Source organism: Natrix helvetica, assembly GCF_964273705.1.
Source record: "Natrix helvetica genome assembly, chromosome: 9".
Classification (NCBI taxonomy): domain Eukaryota; kingdom Metazoa; phylum Chordata; class Lepidosauria; order Squamata; family Natricidae; genus Natrix; species Natrix helvetica.
Genome location: NC_138560.1, coordinates 18,666,796 through 18,690,182, shown reverse-complemented (window position 1 = coordinate 18,690,182; position 23,387 = coordinate 18,666,796). Strand labels below are relative to the sequence as shown.

Sequence of the window (23,387 nt, the reverse complement as noted above, 5' to 3'; positions counted from 1 at the left end):
ATTCAAAGATTTCCCACTTTCTCCCAGCATCATCCAAGGGCCATCACTGGAGGACAGAAAAAGGCAAAAGAAAGAATTGCCCCAGGCACGGTTCCCCCACTGGCTGAAAAAAATGGGGATCGAAAAAAAACCCACCACTGTTCTCCCCAGTGGTGGGTTGTAATGCTCTCTATCCATCTTTGACTCTATAGAACAGGGGTTCCCACTTTTGGCAACTTTTAGGATGGGTGGACTTCAGATGTCAGAATTTCCCATTCTGGGAGTTGAAGTACACAAGTCTTAAAGTTGCCAAGGTTGGACACCCCCATTCTTGAAAATCCTTCCAGCATGATGTTTACTGTCCAGTCTCATCCTTATCTTTTGCTGCAATCCCCCAATTTCCTCTAAAACAAGAGCTGATGAGCCTCACAGATGTTAGACCTCTTGCAATGGCCCTTGGATGATGCTGGGAGAAAGTGGGAAATCTTTGAATATCTAAGCTAAGGATGACTTGCATCATAAAGCCATTTCTGTGAGGTCATCAGGATGCACATTGCTTCATGGGGTTCAGGGAGAAAATAAGTGTCAGCAGGACATAAGGGAGTTGTGGTTAGGCACAAGGCCAGAAAGGGGCTCCATTCCTTTGTCACTGGAGGTCTTTCTTTCTTTCTTTTTCAATCCCCATTTTTTTCAGCCAGTGGGGGAACAGTACCTGGGGCAATGATTTCTTTTGCCTTTTTCTGTCCTCCAGTGATTACTTCCCAAGGCCTCTTTGCATACAGACAGTGCTGCCTACAAAGAGACAGGGGAGCTTCTAGGGAAGGATTTTTAAAAAACCTTGATGGTAGCGGCTATGCCCCTTCTTACGGGCATCATAGATACCCCAAAAAGAGGATGGAGCTTCAGGCATGCAGTCAAGGCTGCCATTTTGATTTTTTTTTTAACTCTCCCTGAGAGCAGAGACCTTTGTCATCCCAAAAGTCTCTGATTTGCTTGGTCCTCTTCAAAATTATGGTGCTTCAGCTCTTTAATTTAATCTAAATTAACCTTTCCAGTGCAGAGTTGACCTCCAGGCAACCTCTCCAAATTGCTCCACATCTGGACAGCAGCTGAAATTTTACAACGAGGAAGGAAAGAGGGAGGGAGAGAGAGAGAGAAAGAGGGAGGGGGAGAGAGAAAGAGAAGGAGAGAGAGGAAGAGAGAGAGGGAGGGAGGGGGAGGGAGGGGATAGACAGAGGGAGGAGGTGGGAGAGAGGGAGGGGGAAGAGGGGGAGTAAGAGGGAGGGTGGGAGGAAGGGGGAGAGGGAGGGAGAGAAAGGGAGTGGGAGGAGGTGAGAGGGAGGGGGAGGGGGAAAGAAAGGGGAAGAAGACAGGGAGGGAGGGAAGGGAGAGAGAGGAAGGGAGGGAGGGGGAGAGAGAAAGAGAAGGAGGGAGAGGAAGAAAGGGGGAGGGAGGGGGAGGGAGGGGATAGACAGAGGGAGGAGGTGAGAGGGAGGGAGGGAGAGAAAGGGAGTGGGAGGAGGCGAGAGAGAGGGAGGGGGAGGGGGAAAGAAAGGGGAAGAAGAGAGGGAGGGGAGAGAGAGGAAGGGAGGGAGGAGGACAGAGAAAGAGGGAGGGGAGAGAGAAAGAGAAGGAGAGAGAGGAAGGGAGGGGGAGGGAGGGGGAGGGGGATAGACAGAGGGAGGAGAGGGAGGAGAGGGAGGGAGGGAGGGAGAGAGGGGGAAGAGGGGGAGGAAGAGAGAGGGAGGGAGGAAGGGGGAGAGAGAGGGAGGGAGGGGGAGAAAGGGAGGGGGAGGAGAGAGAGGGAGGGGAGGGGGAAAGGAAGGGGAAGAAGAGAGGGAGGGAGGGGAGAGAGAGGAATGGAGGGAGGAGGAGAGAGAGAGAGAGGAAGGGAAGGGAGAGAGATCCTCCATCAAAAATTGCCAGTGGGAATGATGACGTACAGGACCAAAATTCAGCTACTCATTCTATGCAAGCCAAGGTCCTCATACAGATTCCATTACTTACCAAGATGGGCTGTCTACATCTCATCAAACCCTCTGGCTACTCCAAGCTCCCGGCTCAAATTCCAGGTCTCCCTCCTGCTAAAACATTTCATCTGCTTAAAGGCAAGCCAACTTTCCCAGACTGTCCTACCGAAGAATATCCATTTCCTTCGTGTACTAGACTATTTTCACATTTTTCTGACTGCCCTACAGTACTTACTGGCTGGATTCTTGCAACATACTAAATTAAGCTAAGCTGGGATTTGGTCGTTTGTGGTTTCCCATCTGGTGGGAACCCGGGAGCGTCTCAGCCTGTTGCATGAGCCAAAGTACGGAATTAAGCCATAGAATGGTTTGGCCATGGCATAGTGTGGGATCCTGGACTTATGACCACAATTGAGCCCAAAATGTGTTGCTAAGCGTGTTCTGTCCCGTTTTGTGATCTTTCGTGCCACAGTTGTTAAGTGAATCATTGCAGCTGTTAAATTAGCGCCACGGTTGTTAAGGGAATCTGGCTTCCCCATCGACTTTGCTTGTCAGAAAGTTGCAAAAGGGGATCACGCCATGCCACACACACACACGGGCTCTGCAACCGTCATAAATACGAGTCACTTGCCAAGCGTCTGGATTTTGATCACACAATCGCGGAGATGCTGCAGTGGTCTAAGTGTGAAAAATGATCAAAAGACTCTTTTTTTTGTAGCTTTGTACAGTCACTAAACAAACGGTTATAAGTTGAGGACTATCTGTATTATAGCCTGTTACTTGAATTTAGGGTTTGGCACATTCTGTGAATCAATGATGGATTGCTAACCGGTTCACTCGCGCTCGCACGCATGCGCAGAAGCATCCGGGCAGGTGGGCGAAGCCTACCACCGCCGCCACTACCGGTTTGGCCAAACTGGGCTGAACTGGGAGCAACCCAACTCTGCTGTGAATCTACCTCCTGTGTCACACATTTCTATTTCCAAATAAGGAAGGACAAAGAGGCAACTTTTTCACAAATGACAGTTTTGACACCTGCTAACCGACCATCTATTTTACAGAAGGAAAACTGAGGCCCTGGTGCATTTTATTGGGGAATAATGCCCAGGAAGTCCTTTTGTCTGTGTAAAATCACATGACAGAGTTGCCTATTGTAAAATCTGTCTCCCACCCCCCACCCCCCCGCCAGGATGAAACTTAGTTCCCTTCATTAGGATGACCATATCTGCTTCGTGTAAAAGTCCAGACATCCACCAAGAGGCAACGGACAAAAGATGCAGAAAACTCTTGTATCGTTTTTTTTCCCACCGCTTCACTTGAATTTTTCAGCCCAGGCCTGGCAATTCTCCTGTTTTGAAACAAGGCCTTTAAAAAACACCTGGCTAACCTTGGCCGATCTTGAAGAAGCTAAGCAAGATGAGGTCTTTGGGTTGGATCTCTGCTCACAGGAGTAGCTGCAACGAGCAGCCAAAAATGGGGAAATCCTTGGAAACAGATCCTTTGCTTTTGCTAAGCTATGCTGCAGCTTTCCCAGACCGAGTCCCCATTCCTGAGAGATGTAGAATTCCAGTTTTCATTAACTACTGTCTGGAATGATGGGAAATATAGCCCAATGCCTCTGATAGAATTCTGCTCTTTGGCCTGATGACTCACTCAACCTTTCCTGCAGTCAAATGAGATGCTGAGTTCCCATTGCACGTGGGAGCAGTTTTCCTCAATCCAGAAGCCTCCAGACTACTCGAGATCATCTGGATCTCCAAACAATGGATGGATGGATGGATGGATGGATGGATGGATGGATGGATGGATGGATGGATGGCATTAAGAGTTGTTAACCTAATTTTGCTAAGCTTCTTCTCCAGTAGCGTTGTACTGCAAACTAGGGCATACAAAACCTTTACCAGACCAATTCTCAAATACAGTTCATCTGCCTGGAATCCACACTGTACCCTAATACGATCAAGCAGGTCCAGAGGTACTTCACAAGAAGAGTCCTCCACTCCTCTACTCACAATAGTATTGCCTATGCCACCAGGCTTGAAATTTTGAGCTTGGACAATCTGGAACTGCGCTGCCTGCAGTATGATCTAACCACAGTACACAAAATTGTCTGCTACAAGGTCTTACCTGACAACGACTTCTTCAGCTTCAACCTCAATAATACAGAGGCAAACAAACGAAAACAAACCCAAGGTGAACCGCTCCAAACTCGATTGCAGAAAATACAACTTCAGCAACAGAGTGGTCAACGCCTGGAATGCTCTACCTGACTCCGTTGTTACATCCTCAAACCCCCACAGCTTCAACCTTCAACTGTCTATCGTGGACCTCACCCCATTCTTAAGAGCTCCGTAAAGGGGGCATGCATAAGCGCACCAGCGTGCCTACCGTCCCTGTCCTACTGTCCCCATCTATTTGTATTCAGTTCTTTCGTTTATATCCATGTTTATATTTATACCTGATATCTTATACATGCTTGACAAATAAATAAATACAAATACAAACAAGCTGGCAAAGAAGCCCTCCTTCTTCTGGTGCCAACACTTCGCCCAAATAGCATTAGTGGTCCTTTGAGAAGTGCAGTACAGAAGCAAACAGATGGTTCATGGATATCTCTGGAGCCAAGTTTAGCAAATAAGGATTTTAGAGCATGTATCCCAAGCCATGTCCCCTTCCCTGCCCCTGATTTATTTTCTGTCTGGTTTTCTGTTATTAGAGAGTTTCCTGGGGGAAATGAGGCCTTTTAAAAGTAATAACAGGCAGAATTTGTATGTCATCGTAACATGCCTATGGTTGTTAATAGCTTAAAGAGACTGGGAAACATACCAGAGATGCAAAACGGTGCTCCTTTTGAGAGGCAGAAAGCACTGGATTTCTGCCCTCACTTTTGACACCCTGGGTCCCTGCTTCTGACGATCTCATTCCCTTCTCCCTTTCCCCCTCTTCCTCAATGGTATTTTTGGTGAATGAATGAGTGAGTGAATGAATGGAATGAATATCTCTGGGAACTAAAACAGGTATTGAATCAACTGAAGACTTCTAAATTTACAGCCAATATCTAACCCTAGTAATGACACTTGTCCCAAGAGTAAGATCAGAAAGTCCACATGAATCAGAACTATTCTCAGCAAAATTTCTTTTTATGGCAAGAACAAATATTCTTGAGGTTACACAAGAACAAAATGTAATTAAAAGATGGCAGAAGGAGACCACTGAGCGAGGAATAAAATTGAAGGAGGTTACAGCTAAAGGATCTGATCTCCCTTATACTATTTAGAGCAGGGGTCACCAACCTTTCGGACCTCGGGGACCACTAAATTCATAATTTTAAAACCCGCGGACCACTAATGATCTGTCTAATGAACGACTCGGTGGACATGGCCAATTCAATGTCACTCACGTCGAGGTGTACCTTGCTAGCTTCTACTCACCATTCCTCACCTGCCCATGTGGGCTCCTTAGGGCCCCAACAAGAAGCAGTTGTTGGAGCTAAGCAGCCCCCATGAGAAAAGAGTTGGCAAAACAGCTCAGTTCAAATTGGATCTGACTGAGGAGGAGGCTCAACAGAAGCACCTCACTGAGGACTACAAGCATAGGCTTTCCAAGTAGAGGGAAGACCTGTGGAAGTGCAAGGCCAGGTACCAGCGCCTGGAGGCTCAGCGGGCTGAGTTCAGGCCATGTTGCAGTCCCACTGGAATGAGGCCCTCCGGCTCTTCGCCACCAGCGGTGCTTCCCTCCAGCCTTCACCCAAAGCCCCACACCAGGAATCTGAAGCAGACCCCAAGTTGGAATCTCTGCCCCCCCTTCGACCCCCACAAAAAGACCCCGAAGGGGGAGACTCTCTGCAGCAACACAAGTGTTCATTAAACGTATCCATCCCAGGGGCGTAGTTTGAGGACCCCTGATTTCGTGCAATATAAAACATGCAAATAATTTTTCTGCGAACCACCAATTGGTGACTGCTACTATAGAGGACCCTGAATAGGTTGAAGTGCTTGTGTAAAACCAATATGCTCAAGTGGAGACTCTGCTGAATAACAACCCATGGTGTGAATGTGGAGAGACACATAGCCCAGCCCACCTGGCTACTACCAAAAACATGTACCAATAATGACATTGTTGGTGAAGGCAAAGCCAAGAAGGTAGCTTCATTCTGGCAATTTAAAGTTTGATCTAGGCATGAAAGAAGAAGAAAAAGAACAAAGTTTCCCAAAGAAAGGCTTCTATGTTTTGTCTTCCCCAAATGGATAACAGCCAAGTATTGCATAGAACTGGATCGTTATCAGAGGGTTATGACCAATCTTTGAGAAGCGGGTAAATCATTTTCATAGCACGTTGGGTGAACTAGGCCTACATATTAAGACAAAATGGGTTTGACGGAGCAGAGCATGTGATGCAAACACAATTGTGTTTTCTAACTTGGGTTTACAGTGTTGCGTGAACCCAACCTACGATTTTGTACATTTGTTCGGTTTATTGAATTCTTATGTTCACCTGGGCAATCAAAATTCCTTGACAAGATACTTGAGGTTGATGAGGACAAAATAGTTTTCCTGTTGCTGGACTGTGTCTCCCAGAGTCCCCAGGGGCCAGGTTCTTATGCTCTGGCCTCCTCACTGATGGAGACCAACATTTATAAGGACTTGTCATGACCTGCAAAATACTAAACCTATCAAATTTGGGCTGGTTCTTTTGTGTGACCCCAAAATAAACACGAAAATTCCAAGCATAACAGACTTACCAGTCTCATTCTGAGCCCTAGGGTCTTCTACTTCCAAACATTTTCACCCACAGCTAAAGAAGTGTTGGGATTCTCTTTGCTTCATTCTCCAGATGCTTGCAAAATTCTCTGAACCTTGTTTTTGAGTTTCTTCTGTTCTTGCAAATTAATGAAAGAGCTGCACCTGTATTTTTTTTCATCTGTTACATGTCTTTGCATTGTTTCACAGCTGTTCCTAATCTGGGGAAACTCCAAGAAAGAGTTTCAGGCTGTATATCTCTTGGATTTAATCGAAACATAAGACACAGAACTGCAAGGTATTAAAGAGTGATGGCACAATGAAAAACATGGTACAAATGCAGCCCCTTCACTGAAGTCTTTCAAATGCATAGCAGTTTCCAGAATAAATCAACAACACTGCCGCTTCTATGGTCTGAACAACTACAGATAGTAGTCCTCAATTTATGACTGCAACTGAGACCAAATTTTCCATTGCTAAGGTGATTGTTAAGTGAGTCACACCTAATTTTACAACTATTTTGTCATGGTTAAGCCAATCATTGTAGTTGTTAAGTGAATTACATGGTCATTAAGCAACTCTGACCTCCCCTATTGACCCTGGAAGCCAGAGTTGCTTAATGACCATGTCACAAGTTACAAATGGCATTCACATGACCCTGTGTAGTTTGGACCACTGTAACTATATGCAAGTTGCCAAGTGCCTAAATTTTGATCATATGACTGTGGGGATACTGTAATGTGGGGAAGTGCAAAGAGGGGTCATGGGTCACTTTTTTTTAGTGCCATTGTGATTCAAATGATTGCTAAACAAATGGTAGTAAGTTGAAGGTTAAGGTAAAAATAAAGGTTCCCCTCGCACATATGTGCTAGTCGTTCCTGACTCTAGGGGGCAGTGCTCATCTCCGTTTCAAAGCTGAAGAGCCAGCGCTGTCCGAAGACGTCTCCATGGTCATGTGGCCGGTATGACTAAATGTCAAAGGCGCACGGAACGCTGTTACCTTCCCACCAATGGTGGTTCCTATCTTTCTACTTGCATTTTTACATGCTTTCAAACTGCTAGATTGGCAGAAGCTGGGACAAGTAACAGGAGTCCACCCTGTTACGCGGCGTTAGGGATTCGAACCGCTGAATTGCTGACCTTTCTGATCGACAAGCTCAGCGTCTTAGCCGCTGAGCCACCGTGTCCCCTTAAGGTTGAGGGTTACCTGTGTACAGTACATAGAGCAATGTTTCTCAACCTTGAAAAGTTTAAGATATGTGGACTTCAACTCCCAGAGTTCCCCAGCCAGCATATTGAGGAATTCTGGGAGCTGAAATCTACATATCTTAAAGTTGCCAAGGTTGAGAAGCAATTCGGTATGGATAGGTGCTATCAAGGTCTTCATATCTTGAGAACACTGGGTTGGAGAAGATACATCTAGACGGATAATCAAATGTCCCATTCAGTAGAAGGTACTTAGATTTATGGATGGTGGGGGGAAACGCCACCCAGCCCTCTTGAGAAGTAAACAGAGAAATAATGATGAGTCTGTGATTTTTCTGCTGATCTGATTTTTTTTTTTTTAATTTGCTTCGTTGAAGGGTGATGGATGTTTTCTGGATTGCTGATATTGCAGACTGAAGGGAGGAAATTGTTAACATTTCCATCTCCTTGCAAGAGTGTCAGAGATTTGGTTGACGTTGAGAATTATTGGCATCGTCTTCAGGTTTTGCTTTCCGTTTCTTTGCATCTGATTACTGGGGAATTTAAACTGTAATAACTCATAAAACCTGCCTCTGGTTTCAGCTTACAATATACAGTTGGCTCCGACCACTCAAAAATGAGAAAGAGATGGATTTATCCACAGGAGGAGCTGCCGTAGCTGTTGAAGCAGCCAAATTGGAAAATTTAGACGGTTAAAATGGATTGCAGAGGTGGCATGTGGTTGGGTCTGTGTGAGGCTGTCTTCCTCTGTGATAGAGAGGGAGGTTCCATCTTTGGTGAAGGAAACATGCTTCTTCTTCTCCTGAAGCCATTATAGAACCCATCAGTCCAGGATAACTTTCACCTAGACTGCTTTTTTCTAAGGAAGGCTGTTGAGAAGGTGGTTAAGCTGAGCCTTCAGAGAGCCATGAGGGAAATGGATTACCTAGAACCATTTCAGACATGTTTTAGCCCTGAGATAGTATTGATAGTGTCCATTGATGACCTCTGAAGTAGGTAGGAGGGAGAGAGGCAAGAGTACTGGCCAGGGGGGAAATGCTCTGAAGTCTGCTACCAGTTTGCTTCACGTGCACACGTGCGCCAAACGCACGCTTCAGGTGCAGGCGTGGTGCAGGCGCACTGCAGGCGCTAAGAAGCCCTTTCTGAGTCTGCAAAGGTCAGTAGAACCGTGAGAGGGGGGACAGCTGTGCCGTGTGATTTAGATGCGCTGGAAAGCAGGATTTTCTGCTTTCTAGCGAATATAAAGCGTGCGGCACAGCTGATTGACAGAACTTTAAAAAAACTTTTTTTAAGTACTTTTTTTACTATTTATTCACCCAAACCTGTAGTAAACAAAATGCTTTAGAAAAGTAAAAAAAAAAGAGGTTGCGACGATTGTGCGGCATAGCTGATTGTCACCAGCTGATGACCGGAATCTTTTTTTAAACTTTTTTAAAGGATGTTTTTTACTACCGTTTCGGGCAAATAGATAGTAAAAAAAATGCTTTCAAAGGTTTGTAAAAGGTTCTGACAATCAGCTGTGACAATCAGCTGTGCCGCACAATCATTGGAACGGTGTTTTAACTTTTTAAAAGCATTTTTTGCTTTGGGTGAACCTACCCGAACCGCTAGCATTTCACCCCTGGTCCTGGCCTTCCTTGATCTCACCACATTCTTTCATAGTATCCTTCTGGACCAAACTACAGGGATTAGGAGGAAAAGGACATGGTGTTGTAGTGATTCTCCTTCTCTGTAACCAAACTTCCAGTTAATTGTTGGGAGAAGTGTCCTTCTGGGTTGAGTTCCAAGTGGGGAGGAAGACACTGGAAACAATGGTGACTGATTGGAAAGATGGTTTTGATTGTGAACAAGACCACATGGCTTGAGGTCCTGGGCAAAAAGGCACATGGAGTGGCGAGAAAGAGAGATTTATACCCTCTGTTGGGATTTGAATTTGAGCTTGTATTCTGATTGGTTGTCAGACTCCTGTGAGCCATGCAGGGGTAACTTTGTAGGTTGTGTATGTCCCAAGCTTGGTTGAGCCTTGCTGGCTGATGATGTAATGAAGGGGCTTTGGGCAACTTCCCCCACGGCTCTGCCTGAAAGAGGTAGATTTTTGTTATGTAGAATAGACTGGCCCAGGCCTTAATGGTCCATTGACAAAGGTGGGAGGGGGGGGTGAGTTTCTGCCTCCCTTTTAGGGGAAATATTTCCTAAAATATCTCATTTTCCTAGGAGAGGGGTGGGTGCTAACTTCCTACACTATGTTGATAGGAAGGGAAAGCTGGAGTCAAAACCTCTTGACCTGTGTGGGGCGAGTCACAGGCTGATTACTCTTATGTAGCCTATATTTGAAGTAATTGGGTGAGGTCACCTGCTAGCATGGGGTCAAGTATCCTGAATACCCTGATGATGCCCTATTAAGGGGCTACAAGCAGATAGATCCTCTGGATCCAAGGCGACCCTTGAAGACCTCTCAAAAGCTTCAATTGATGTAGAATCCAACCATGTGGGCGGATATGGTCATGCCCCAATATGCCCACGGGATTTCTCTGCTCCCTCAACTTCACCGGGAAATTAATTTTCAGATGAATTGAGCAGTTGAAGACAACGTGAGACATAAAGAAGGTGACCTTGCAGCGTCTAGTTCACCGACCCATTGCACATTTTTTATCCCAACATTCCCATTGCAACCCTTGAATCTCAAGAAGTCAATGTTTCTTTTTTCACTTGCGCTCCTCTGTGAAGAGCAGGAGGGCAAGAGGTTACCTGAGGTCACCACTTATGAATATGTGTTACTGATGCATATGTATGCCTACCTCATTTTCCCTTCTTCCTGAAAGGCATAAGTGGACGTGCATCTCCTCATTTGCAGGAGATTCTCACTATATTTTTAAAGAAGACAACTCCCTCCCCGATATATAAGGTAAAGGTTCCCCTTGCACATATGTGCTAGTCGTTCCTGACTCTAGGGGGCGGTGCTCATCTTCGTTTCAAAGCCAAAGAGCCAGCGCTGTCTGAAGACATCTCCGTGGTCATGTGGCTGGCATGATTAAACGCCGAAGGCACAAGGAACACTGTTACCTTCCCACCAAAGGTGCTCCCTATTTTTTTACTTGCATTTTTTACATGGTTTCGAACTGCTACATTGGCAGAAGCCGGGATAAGTAACGGGAGCTCTCTCAGTTACGCGGTGCTAGGAATTCGAACCACCAAACTGCCGACCTTCTGATTAATAAGCTCAGCATCTTAGCCACTGAGCCACCATGTCCCTTACACATACTGTTAAATAAACACTGCAGTGAGCCTTGTTTATTTGATTTGGGTCCTGAGTTTTGATCCATGACTGAGAAACCTCTGGGTGCAAGATCATCTATTAATTCCCAAACCACATAGAGCCTAATTATTTGAATTCTGCCCCTGTCCCATTGCTTCTGCCCATCATACATAATCAGACAAATTTGGTAGACCTACTCTGAGTCTAGGCATGATATGTTAGCAGTCTTCCAAGTATTTTAGGGGCTGTCAATTTTGGTCGCCATGATGTAAAAAAAAGATGTGGAGACTCTAGAAAGAGTGCAGAGAAGAGCAACAAAGATGATTAGGGGACTGGAGACTAAAACATATGAAGAACGGTTGCAGGAACTCGGTATGTCTAGTTTAATGAAAAGAAGGACTAGGGGAGACATGATAGCAGTCTTCCAATATCTCAGGGGCTGCAACAAAGAAGAGGGAGTCAATTACTCATCTGATATATTGGGTGATTACCTCTAATAAGTTTAAACTCTCTTGAGCGCATATATATATGTTAATTCTCCTTAACTTCTATTTCTGGGCTTTATTGGCTTCTTTCATTTATCCTTGTTTCTCCCTCCATCCACCTATACCATAAAAATAAGGAGGTTAAAAATGGTGAAACTCAAATGAAATATATTAGAAGGGGAAATAACATAAGGAGAATTGTACCGATTTGAAACAACTATTAGAAGGAACAGGAAGTTCCAATGCACTGTGTAAATGTAGTGTACGTCTAAGTTCTGTGTGTGTGTATTTTGTATGTTTGTAAATACAATTTTTTTAAAAAAAATTAAAAAGAAGAGGGAGTCAAGCTATTCTCCAAAGCATCTGAGGGCAGGACAAGAATGGGAGATCATTCAAGAAAGAACCAATCTATAACGAAGGAGAAATGTCCTGACAGTGAGAACAATTAATCAATGGAACCGCCTGCCTTGAGACATTGTGGGTGTTCCATCACTGGAGGCTTTCAAGGACCAACATTTGTTCAGAGTAGTATAGGATCTCCTGCCATGGGCAAGGAGTTGGTCTGGAAGATCTCCAAGGCCCCTTCCAACTTTATTATTCTATGTTCTAATCTTCCCGTGTATTAAACAGTGTCATCTAATGGGACTTAGGAAGCAGTCCCATCAGATGACGCTGTCTGGAGCAGTTCTCTCCAGATATTTTGGACATTCTGCTCTTCATTACATGATCCTTGAAGACCCCACCTAGCTCTGCCTTCAGGCTTTGGGGCAGAGTAGGTTATGGTCTCTCCGTCTGAGAGTTGATGTCTGCTCCACTGAGTAGACCATCTTCCTTCTGTTGCCTGCTGTTGCTCTATTTCTTTGGTCTTCCAGTTTGTTTGTCACCAGGCATTATTGAGAAGTTGCGTTATTTCTCAACAATAGAAATATCTGGTAGAAACAGAGAAGCAAGTAAAAATGGCTGCAGCCTGAGCGACTTCGAAAGAACCCTGGAAGGCCTCGGAAACTTTCAAACCTCCTTTTGTTCCCCATCTTCCTCACCCCTCTGCTTCAACCCATAATGATTCCCAATCATGGAGCCTTACACACCCCATAATTCAGGAAGCTGAGTAATGGAAGAAACAACAACCATTTAATCACTCAGCACTGGTGGTCTCTCCACAGAGAGGTAAGGGAGGGAAGCGTTTCTCAAAAGCTGCGGTTGCCCCCCTCCTGAATTTGGGGTAGAGAAAAAGGAAGCCTTGGGCAGAAGAAGGAGTTCCCTGCACGGAGAGTTGGGGGCATGGCGTGGGAGCAAGCAAAGGGGGTCTTCCCGTGGAAAAAAAGAGCTCCCATCGGCAATCAGCTCATAAGCCAGCTACTGTGGGAGTTTGAAGGAATCATGCTAGCCAGGCTGAAACGCCGGGATTTTAATGAAACGCTGGAGCCAAAGAGGTTTTGGCAACCTGTAGTCTTTCAGATCCTGTTCCCAGAATTCCCCAGCCGGAATGACCACGAGGAGCTGAAGTTGCAAAGGAAGGCAGCTATTACGATTTTATATTCAGTAGCTGCATTTCATTGCCGTTTGCTTTTTAAAACAAAACAAGTAAGCCCTTTGTTGAAATGTCTTTGAATATTAGTAGCTCAGTCTGGTCGTTATGTTATTGGTTTGAGCTTCGAGCTGGGCGATTTGGTGGCAAACGTTTCATCCCCATTCGAGGAGACATCTTCAGTGTGCTTTGGACAATCCATGTCTCCTCGAATGATGGATGAACGTTTGTCACCAAATCGCCAAGCTCGGAGCTCAAACCAACAACCTAAGCCCTTTGGGCCAAAGGTTGTCTTAGTGGACAACCAGCTAAATATGAGCCAGCAGTGTGCAGCAGCAGCCAAAAAAGCCAATGCAATCCTAAATTGCTTTAACAGAGGGATACAATCAAGATCAAGTGAGGCATTAATACCACACTATAAAGCCCTAGTAAGGCCACATCTAGAGTACTGCATCCAGTTTTGGTCACCACATTATAAAAAAGATGTTGAGACTCTAGAAAGAGTGCAGAGAAGAGCAACCAGAATGACTAAGGGACTGGAGGCTAAAACATATGAAGAACGGTTGCAGGAACTGGGCATGGCTTGTCTAGTGAAGAGAAGGACCAAGGGAGACATGATAGCAGTCTTCCAATATTTTAGGGGCTGCCACAGAGAGGAGGAGGTCAAGCTATCCTCCAAAGCACCTGAAGGCCAGACAAGGAATAATGGATGGAAACTGAACAAGGAGAGATTTAACCTAGAAATAAGGAGGAATTGTCTGACAGTGAGAATAATCAACCCATGGAACAGAAGTTGCCTTCAGAAGTTGTGGGAGCTTCATCACTGGAGGCTTTCAAGAAGAGATTGGACTGCCATTTGTCAGAAATGGTGTCTCCTGCTTGAGTGGGGGGGTTGGACTAGATTACCTATAAGGTCCCTTCCAACTCTGTTAATCTGTTTAGTTTATGGTCAGTAGCTGCAGGTAGTTCTCGACTTACGACCAAAATTGGGACCAGAATTGGCACTAAGCAAAAAGACGGTTGTTAAGTGAATCATGCTTGATTTTGCAACCTTTATTGCCACCATTGATAAGTGAGCTGCTGCAGTTGTTAAATGAATCACAAGGTCCTTAAGCAAACCTGGCTTCCCCCATTGGCTTTGCTTGTTGGTAGGTCCCAAAAGTTGACCACGTGACCTCAGGATGCAGCAACCATTGTAAATATATGCTGGTTGCCAAGCACCAAATTTTGGTCACATGACTGTGAGGATGCTGTGACAGTTGTAAATGCAAGGACTGGTTGTAACTTTGAACAGTCACTAAATGAATGGTTGTAGGTGGAAGACTACCTGCATATTTCACCGCAAACAAAACAGGTAAGCCCTTAGTGCAGGGGTGTCCAAACTTGAGAACTTTAAGACTTGTGGACTTCAACTCCCAGAATTCCTCAGCCAGCCATGCTGGCTGGGGAATTCTGGGAGTTGAAGTCCACAAGTCTTAAAGTTCCCAAGTTTGGACACCCCTGCCTTAGTGCAAAGAATTTAGGGAGAAGGGGAAAGTTTGTTAAGTAACACAAGATGTTTAGCTGCGTTATCATTGACCAGGATCAAAATCACTCCAGTAATTTAAAGGTGATTTGTTATTTTAATTTGGAGAGGTTTTGGGGGGGGGGGTTCTTCCAGGTGTGAGATTCAGCCGGTTTAGGCCGGTTCGGGTGAACTGGATGCTAATTTTACATCTGATTTGTCGAACTGGTAGTTGGAAGGACTGGCTGGCCCTGCCCACCCTGCCCCTCCTCTCCCAGGAGTCTCCACGCGGCCCGTTCATCATGCCAGAGAAGTGCATGGCCTGCACGGAGGGTCTGGGAGGGTGAAAAATGCACCTCCTGAAAGTCTGCAAACGGGCCGGTTTCTGGCCTCCAGAAGGCCTCCGCAGCCCGAGGGAGGACATTTTCGCCCTCCCGGAGGCTCAAAGAAAGCCTCCAGAGCCTGGGGGGTGAAAACAGGCTCTCCCCACCATGGCGCAGAAGGCTGACTAGGCCCCGCCCCGCCAGCCATGCCCCCACACAGCAACCGGGCAGAGATTTTTCAATCCCACCCCTGGGTGCTTCTAAGGTCAATCAGGTAGATCAAGATCAGGGTTTTATTTTTTTGTTTGTTTCTGTGTCTGTTGTCCTGTTGTTGTTTTTTCCTTGGGCTGAGTTCCAGCAGCTTCTGTCCTTTCCAACATTCAAAACTCCATCAAGAGAAATTTGAAATAAATCCTCCAACATCTGAGGAGTAAGGTTAGAAAGCAGTAATCTCTTTCCCAGCAGAAAAAAAAAATTCTGAGAAGTTTTCAAGGCAAGATTCCGCTAACTGGATTCCAAACTTGCAGAGTTCTTGGATTCCAATGGTTTCCTTTTCCAGGCAATTAAATATAAATTATACATTAAATATACATTAAATAATATTTACAAATTGTTTCTAGCCCTCCCCTCCCCAAATTCATCGCCTGGCTTCACCCAGTTTGGAGAAAGGATGTACCGTAACCCTTTATATACCCACAAAGGGGCAATCGTTGCCCTCCCCCCTCACACAAAGTGCTTATTCTCACAAAATATTCCTTTAAAATTTTTATTTGTTTGGCTTGCTAATTTGATGGAGTGTGTGTGTGTGTGTGTGTCTGTCTGTCTGTCTGTCTGCGTACATACGCATGTGAGCAAAGGGGAAACATATAGGAATAACTGTGCTGTGGAATAAATTATCATCAGTCTGGCTGAACCCATATTGTTAAATTTTTTCAAGAATAAATCTGGAAGAGATCTGTCTGGGATGATTTAGGGGTAATTAATTTCTACCTAAGGGGAAGTAAGGTAGCTTTTAAAGCTCCCCCCACCCCCCAGATTTCAGTTTCACCAACAGCTATGTTGGTGCCCCTGTTGCATCGTAGATTTCCTTCCTACGTTGGCTCCAGGGGTAGTAGTAACTTACTTTCCCTACCAGTTTGCAAATGTGAGCGCACGCATGGACCTTCCACGCATGCACTTTGGCTTGAAAACATGCCTAAATAGGACGACATAGGGCTGGGGTATGTTGGCAGGCCCAGCCGCGATTTCCACTACCAGTTTGAGTGAACCAGTTCGAACCGGCTGAATACCTCCTCTGACTGGCTCCCTTACACCGAAAGTGACTTAAGCAGTATAAAAACACCTGATGAAAACAAATGCTATTTTGGTTGATCTGGAGGGCGCCTGGTACAGGTAGTCCTCGACCTACGACCGCCACTAAGCCCAAATTTTACGTGGCTAAGTGAGAAATTTGTTAAGCGCGTTTTGCGGCATTTTACAATTTTTCTTGCCGCGTCTTTTAAGGGAATCACTGCAGTTGTTAATACGGCTGTTAAATGAATCTGGCTCCTCCTTTGACTTTGCTTGCCAAAAGGTCGTAAAAGGAGGATCACATGACGCAGGGACACCGTAACCATCGCAAATATGAGTCAGTTGCCAAGCGTCTGAATTTTGATAATGTGACCATGAGGATGCTGCAACGGTCGTAAGTGTGAGAAATGGTCATATGTCCCTTTTTTCAGCGCTGTTGTAACTTGGAATGGTCGCTAAGTGAACTGCTGTAAGACAAGGACTACCTGTACGCTACACGTAGTTATGATCGACGGCAGTGTTACTCAACCTTGGTCACTGTAAGAGCTGTGGACTTCAACTCCCAGAATTCCTCAGCCAGCTATGCCAGGGGTGTCCAAACTTGGGAACTTTAAGATTTGTGGACTTCAACTCCCAGAATTGGCTGGCTGGCTGGGGAATTCTGGGAGTTGAAGTCCACAAGTCTTAAAGTTCTCAAGTTTGGACACCCCTGAGCTATGCTGAGCCCGAGGGAGGGATCAAACACATAATCAATCGTGAGGCATTTTATACAATACAATAGCAGAGTTGGAAGGGACCTTGGAGGTCTTCTAGTCCAACTCCTGCCTAGGCAGGAAACCCTACACCGTTTCAGACAAATTTTGCACCCACCAGAGAGCTAGGTCCAGCCCACCTTGGATTCCTGGTTTATTGCCAAATTGCTTTGACTGTTAGTAGTTTCTTAAAGAGAGTGTAAGCTTGTAATAAATCTTTATACTCATTTGAACAAGCAGCATGCTGCAGTTGTCAAAAAAGCCAACACAGTTCTAGGCTGTATCAACTGAGGGATAGAATCAAGATCACGTGAAGGGTTAATACCACTTTATAAGGCCTTGGTAAGGCCACCCTTGGAATACGGCATCCAGTTTTGTTTGCCTGGATGTAAAAAAAAGATATGGAGACTCTAGAAAGAATGCAGAGAAGAGCAACAAAGATGCTTAAGGGTTACCATTGTAACTGCGTGCTGGTTGCAAAGTGCCAAATTTTGATCATGTGACTGTGGGATACTGCAATGTTGGTAAGTGCAAAGAGTGGTCATAAGTCACTTTTTTCAACACCATTGTGATTCAAATGATTGCTCAATGAATGGCTGTAAGTTGAGGGTTACCTCTGTACAGTACGTAGACCAATGTTTCTCAACCTTGAAAAGTTTAAGATATGTGGGTTTCAACACTTGGAATGCTGCATCCAGTTTTGGTTGCCACGATGTAGAAAAGATGTGGAGACTCTAGAAAGAGTGCAGAGAAGAGCAACAAAGAGGATTAGGGGAGTGGAGACTTAAACATATGAAGAACGGTTGCAGGAACTGGGTATGTCTAGTTTTATGAAAAAAGGGACTAGGGGAGACATGATAGCATTGTTCCAATATCTCAGGGGTTGCCACAAAGAAGAGGGAGTCAAACTATTCTCCAAAACACCTGAGGGTAGAACAAGAAGCAATGGGTGGAAACTAATCAAGGAGAGAAGCAACTTAGAAATTTCCTGACAGTTAAAATGAATCAGTGGAACAACTTGCCTCCGGAAGTTGTGAATGTTCAAACACTGGAAGTTTTTAAGGAGAGATGGGACAACCATTTGCCTGAAATGGTATAAGGTCTCCTGCCTGAGCAGAGGGTTGGACTAGAAGACCTCCAAAGTCCCTTCCAACTTTTCTATTCTATTCTTTCCTAATTTCATTCTATTCTATTCTATTTTACTCTATTCCATTCCATTCCAACTGGATGGATCCCCGATTTCCCTGGTGCTTGACCACCTGGCTTGCAATTGGCTGTCCCCATTATTAATCCCTTTCCTGCCTTTCACACTGATTCCAAGCCATGGCTGAAGGCCGTGGTCCCGACTCATCAGCATCCATGCCACTTGCTTTAATTAAGGGAATCTGTTTTAGCAGATGGCAGGCAGAACAAGGGGAAGGAAAAAAAACTGTTGAGATCCTCAACAGGAACACCGTGGGTGTGGGTCTGCCTGCCTGCCTTTTCTAGTCTGCCTTTATAGATAACAGCTAACAGACAGAATAACAGAGTTGGAAGGGACCTTGCAGGTCCTCTAGTCCAACCACCAGAAAACTCTATAGTATCATTTCAGGCAAATGGTTGTCTAATCTCTTCTTAAAAACTTCCAGTGTTGGAGCATTCACAACTTCTGGAGACAGGTTATGCCACTGATTCATTGTTCTCACTGTCAGGAAATTTCTCCTCAATTCTAAGTTGCCTTGATTTGTTTCCACACATTGCTTCATGTCCTACCCTCAGGTGCTTGGAGAATAGTTTGACTCCCTCTTCTTTGTGGCAACCCCTTAGAATTCCCTTCCACCTCACCCCATTTGAGCATCTCTCAAGTTAAAATCATGTGCAATAACAGATGAGATGACCTCAGGGGGGGAAATAACCCCAGAAAACAAGGAGGCAGAGGCATGAGGAGTGAAGAAGTGATGGCATTTACAAACACATAGGAACTAGCAAATCTGTAAAAGATGTATTTGACATTCCTTATTATTTTAGGGACACTGTGAGGGCAAACGAGGTGGCTGCAACAGAACATCAGAGCACCAAACCTCACCAACTTTATTTCAAAGTAGCGCTAGTAGACCGATGCCCTGATATACCCCTTCTTTTCTACTTTTGCTTTTCCTCCAAATTGTACTCCCTGGTAGGAATCCAGCGGGAAGGGGTGCTCAAAAATAAAGAGGGGAGATATGAAAGGTATGAAAAACCAGGTTTATTCCCTTTTTTGACAAGAATTTGCCAGAAGGGGGCAACAGGGAGGCTCAAACATGATATGGGGGAGATGAGCAATTTGCTTATGAGTGTATTTTCCCCACTTCAGAATAGTTGCCAGCAAGGAAAAGGGGCAAGGGGAGAGAACTTTCTCCTCTCCCGTGTGTTCAACAGAATAAACAATATGGCGGCGGGGGGGGGGGGTATTCATTAACGATCTAGTTGTAGATAGAAACATGGTCTTAGGGGAGAAGATGGAGGAAAGGAGAGCAAGGGATTGAATCACAACTGAATGTAAGCCAGGGGTGTCCAAACTTGGCAACTTTAAGACTTGTGGACTTCAACTCCCAGAATTCCCCAGCCAGCTCTGCTGGCTGGGGAATTCTGGGAGCTGAAGTCCACAAGTCTTAAACTTGCCAAGTTTGGACACCCCTGATGTAAGCCTTAAAAAAAATGAGAAATCCCCCTTCCCTACAATCTGAGGCAGAAAGGAGCAAGATTTTGATGGCCAAGTTCTATTACGGTCCTCACAGTCTCAACTGGGTTAGTTATAAACCCATTTGCACAATATGCTAAGGCTGATTTATTTTTTAACCTCGGTTTATTGTGGTTTAGCCTGCTGTACAAACACAACCCATTTATCCAATCTCTAACCCACTGTTTTCATTACTAAAAGCAATCCCGGTGGCTTGATTTTTAAAGGAAGTTATGTGGCTTCCTCTAAAAATAGCTTAGTCAGGTCCCTTGCAAAAGCTAATGTTTGTCTTTATATCACATGCTAAAGCAGGTCAGTTTTGTGCAGTTTAGCTTCTTCGGTCTGCTCTGTGAGTGCCTTGTGCAAATGCAGAATTTTGGTTTAATCTGGTAAGCAAGGCAAGCATGTTGCATACCAGGAAATCATCTCCACTAGAGGACCAGAATCAACTTTGTTGAGATTGGCTATAATAACAGCATTTGCTACACTCTTCCTTCTTCTTATACTGGTAGTCCTTGACTTACCACCGCAATGGAGCCCAAAGCCCAAATTTTTTGTTGTTAAGTGAGAGATTTGTTAAGTGAGTTTTGCTCCATTTTATGACCTTTTTTGCCATTGTAGTTAAGTGAACCACTGCAGTTGATTAGCTAGTAACCCTGTTGTTAAGTGAATCTGGGGTGTGGGGGGGGGGAATAGGGAAGAAAATAATAATATATAGATTCAAAAGTAAGATACAAAAGGGGGGGAAACACAATCGGGATAGATTTGAGAAGGAAAGAGAATAAGAAATGATATTCAACTATTTTTGGGTCTGCAGAAATACCACCCCAAGAAAATAAAAATTAAGAGCTGGAAGAGACACCTACAATAATAGAAAAGAGAAAGGAAAAGAGGAAAGAAGGAGATGAGAGGAAGAGGAGGGGAGGAAGAGATGGAAGGAGAAGGAGAGAGGGAAGGAAGGGGAAGAGGAAGAGAGGAGGAGGGAAGAGGAAAGGGAAAAAGGAAGTGAAAGGAGAGAGGAAGGAAGATAGAGAAGAGGAAGATGGAAGGGAGAAGGAGAAAAGGAGAGAGGGCAGGAAGGAGAAAAGGAAGAGAGGAGGAGGGAAGAGGAAAGGGAAGAAGGAAGGGAAAGGAGAGGAAGGAAGATAGAGGTGAGGAGAGGAAGATGGAAGGGAGAAGGAGAGAAAGAGAGAGGGCAGGAAGGGGAAGAGGAAGAGAGGAGTAGGGAAGATGAAAGGAAGAAGAAAGGGAAAGGAGAGAGGAAGGAAGATAGAGGTGAGGAAAGGAAGATGGAAGGGAGAAGGAGAGAAGGAGAGAGGGCAGGAAGGGGAAGAGGAAGAGAGGAGGAGGGAAGAGGAAAGGGAAAAAGGAAGTGAAAGGAGAGAGGAAGAAAGATAGAGGCGAGGAAGATGGAAGGGAGAAGGAGAGAAGGAGAGGGAGCAGGAAGGAGAAAAGGAAGAGAGGAGGAGGGAAGAGGAAAGGGAAGAAGGAAGGGAAAGGAGAGAGGAAGGAAGATAGAGGTGAGGAGAGGAAGATGGAAGGGAGAAGGAGAGAGGGCAGGAAGGGGAAGAGGAAGACAGGAGTTGGGAGAAGTAAGGGAAGAAGGAAAGGAAAGAAGAAGGAAAAAAGTAGAGAAGGAAGGGAGGGAGAAAAGAAAGGGAAAAGAAGGTGGTGTCAAAACAGGCGAGGGATGGTAAATAAAGCAACCCAAATGGTATATTTTGTAACCCTGTAAATGGAATGACAAATTTATAAGAATGATGAATATAAAAAAGAATAATAACTCTGTGAATGTATATCTATAATTGTATATAGAGAACACAAAAAAAACACTTTTCCAGAAAAAAGTGAATCTGGCGTCCCCGTTGACTTTGCTTGTCCGAAGGTCACAAAAGGGGACCACGTGACTCTGGGGACACAGCAACGGTCATAAATATGAACCAATTGCCAAGCACCTGAATTTTGATCCCATAATCACAGGGATGCTGCAGAGGTAAAATAAATGGTCATAAGTCACTTTTTTCAGAGCCGTTGTAACTTTGAACGGTCACTAAACTAACTGTTGTAAGTCGAGGACTACCTGTAACATTTTTTGTCAGCCTTGTGAGACCCTCGGAACAGCTCATTACCTGCAAGTCTCTCCCCCTGGCTCGTTTTACTAGGGTTCAATGTCTGACGTCTTTTACCACTTAAGCCTGTTTACCTGTAGTTCAATGAATGAGGAAGGGATCCTTGAATGTGATCCTGCTGGTTAAGCAATCTTCTGCAGCAGGGCTGTCAAACTCCCGGCCCATGGGCCAGATGTGTCACGTGCCGGCCACACCCACACCAGGGGTAAAATCCACGTACCTTTGCTACAGGTTTGGTAGCAATGTGAGCGCGTGCTCGCATGCACCAGCCCCACCCCCGCATGAGCAGGACCTTCTGCGTCAGTGGTGGGATACGACGGGTATGCCCCAGTATGGTGCCTGCTGGGAGCATAGGTACCGTTCCAGTACGGTGCTCCGGAGGGCCCACCCGCCCGCCTGCCCGCGCTCCTTAACTGTATTTGAGCTGTTCGGGGTTTCCACACACACAGATGGAACGTTTGGCACCTGCACGACGCTCCACCGAGCAGCTGGAGCGTTGTGGAGGTGTTGCGGAGCCTCACGGGCCCACCCATGAGTACCGTAAATACCCATGTACATGCTGCACGCGTTCATGTGGTGGATGCCCGGCCCTGTTGCACCGTACCGGTTGCACCAGGATCCGGAACTCACTACTGTTCTGCGCATGCACAGATTGTCAAAATGACATCCAGATGGGTGGGTAGAGCCTGCTACTGAGCACGCCTGCAAAGGTAAGTGAACAGCGAGGGAGGGGGAATCCGCTGTGCCACGCAATTTAGATTAGCTAGGAAGCAGGAAATCCTGCAATTTTTTTTACTACCGGTTCGGGCAAACAGCTGTCATCTTTACAACCAGTTTGGGGAAACCGGTCCCAACCAGTAGCATTTGGCCCATGCCCAGTTTAGCAAAGGTGGAAAAAGTCCCAATATGTCATGTGATGATGCCGCCATGACGACATGAGTTCTATAGGTAGTTCTCAACTCTACAGGTAGTTCTCAACTTAAAACCACAATTGAGCCCAAAATTTCCACCCCTAAGCAAAACATTTGTTAAGTGAGTTGTGTCCCATTTTTTTGTCATAAATACATGCCGGTTGCCAAGCGCCCGAATTTTGATCACGTGACTATAGGGATGCTGTAATGGCTGTAAGTTTGAAAACTGGTCGTAAGTCACTATTTCTTTTTTTAGTGCTATTGTAACTTTGAACAGTCACTAAGAGAATGATAGTCTTTACTTGGTTTCTGTGTCCTTGAGGAGCTGCAAATAAACCAAGAACTACTGGGAAAATAACATGCCGAAAGTATTATCGGTTATGAAAGATCAATAAAATTTCTGGCAATTGTAAGTTTCTTTTAGAAGGAACAAACACCAGATGTTTTGAAAGCATCACATAAATATGATGTCCAAGAAGGCAAACCCAGGCACACCAAAATAGAATCACTTTCCATGAGATGGGTGGCCATATAAATTTAATTAATACAAAGATAGATAGATAGATAGATAGATAGATAGATAGATAGATAGATAGATAGATAGATAGATAGATAGA

General features: G+C 45.1%; 1 protein-coding gene across 1 annotated transcript in view; it reads right to left on the bottom strand.

The window, feature by feature from the left end:
- The window catches only part of COL8A2 (collagen type VIII alpha 2 chain), a 249,830-nt gene extending 243,002 nt beyond the window's left edge, over positions 1–6,828 (bottom strand). The window contains exon 1 of the mRNA XM_081962033.1: positions 6,691–6,828. The gene's annotated coding sequence lies outside the window, so the exon portion shown is untranslated. The remainder of the gene's footprint in view (positions 1–6,690) is intronic.
- Positions 6,829–23,387: the final 16,559 nt, after the last annotated feature.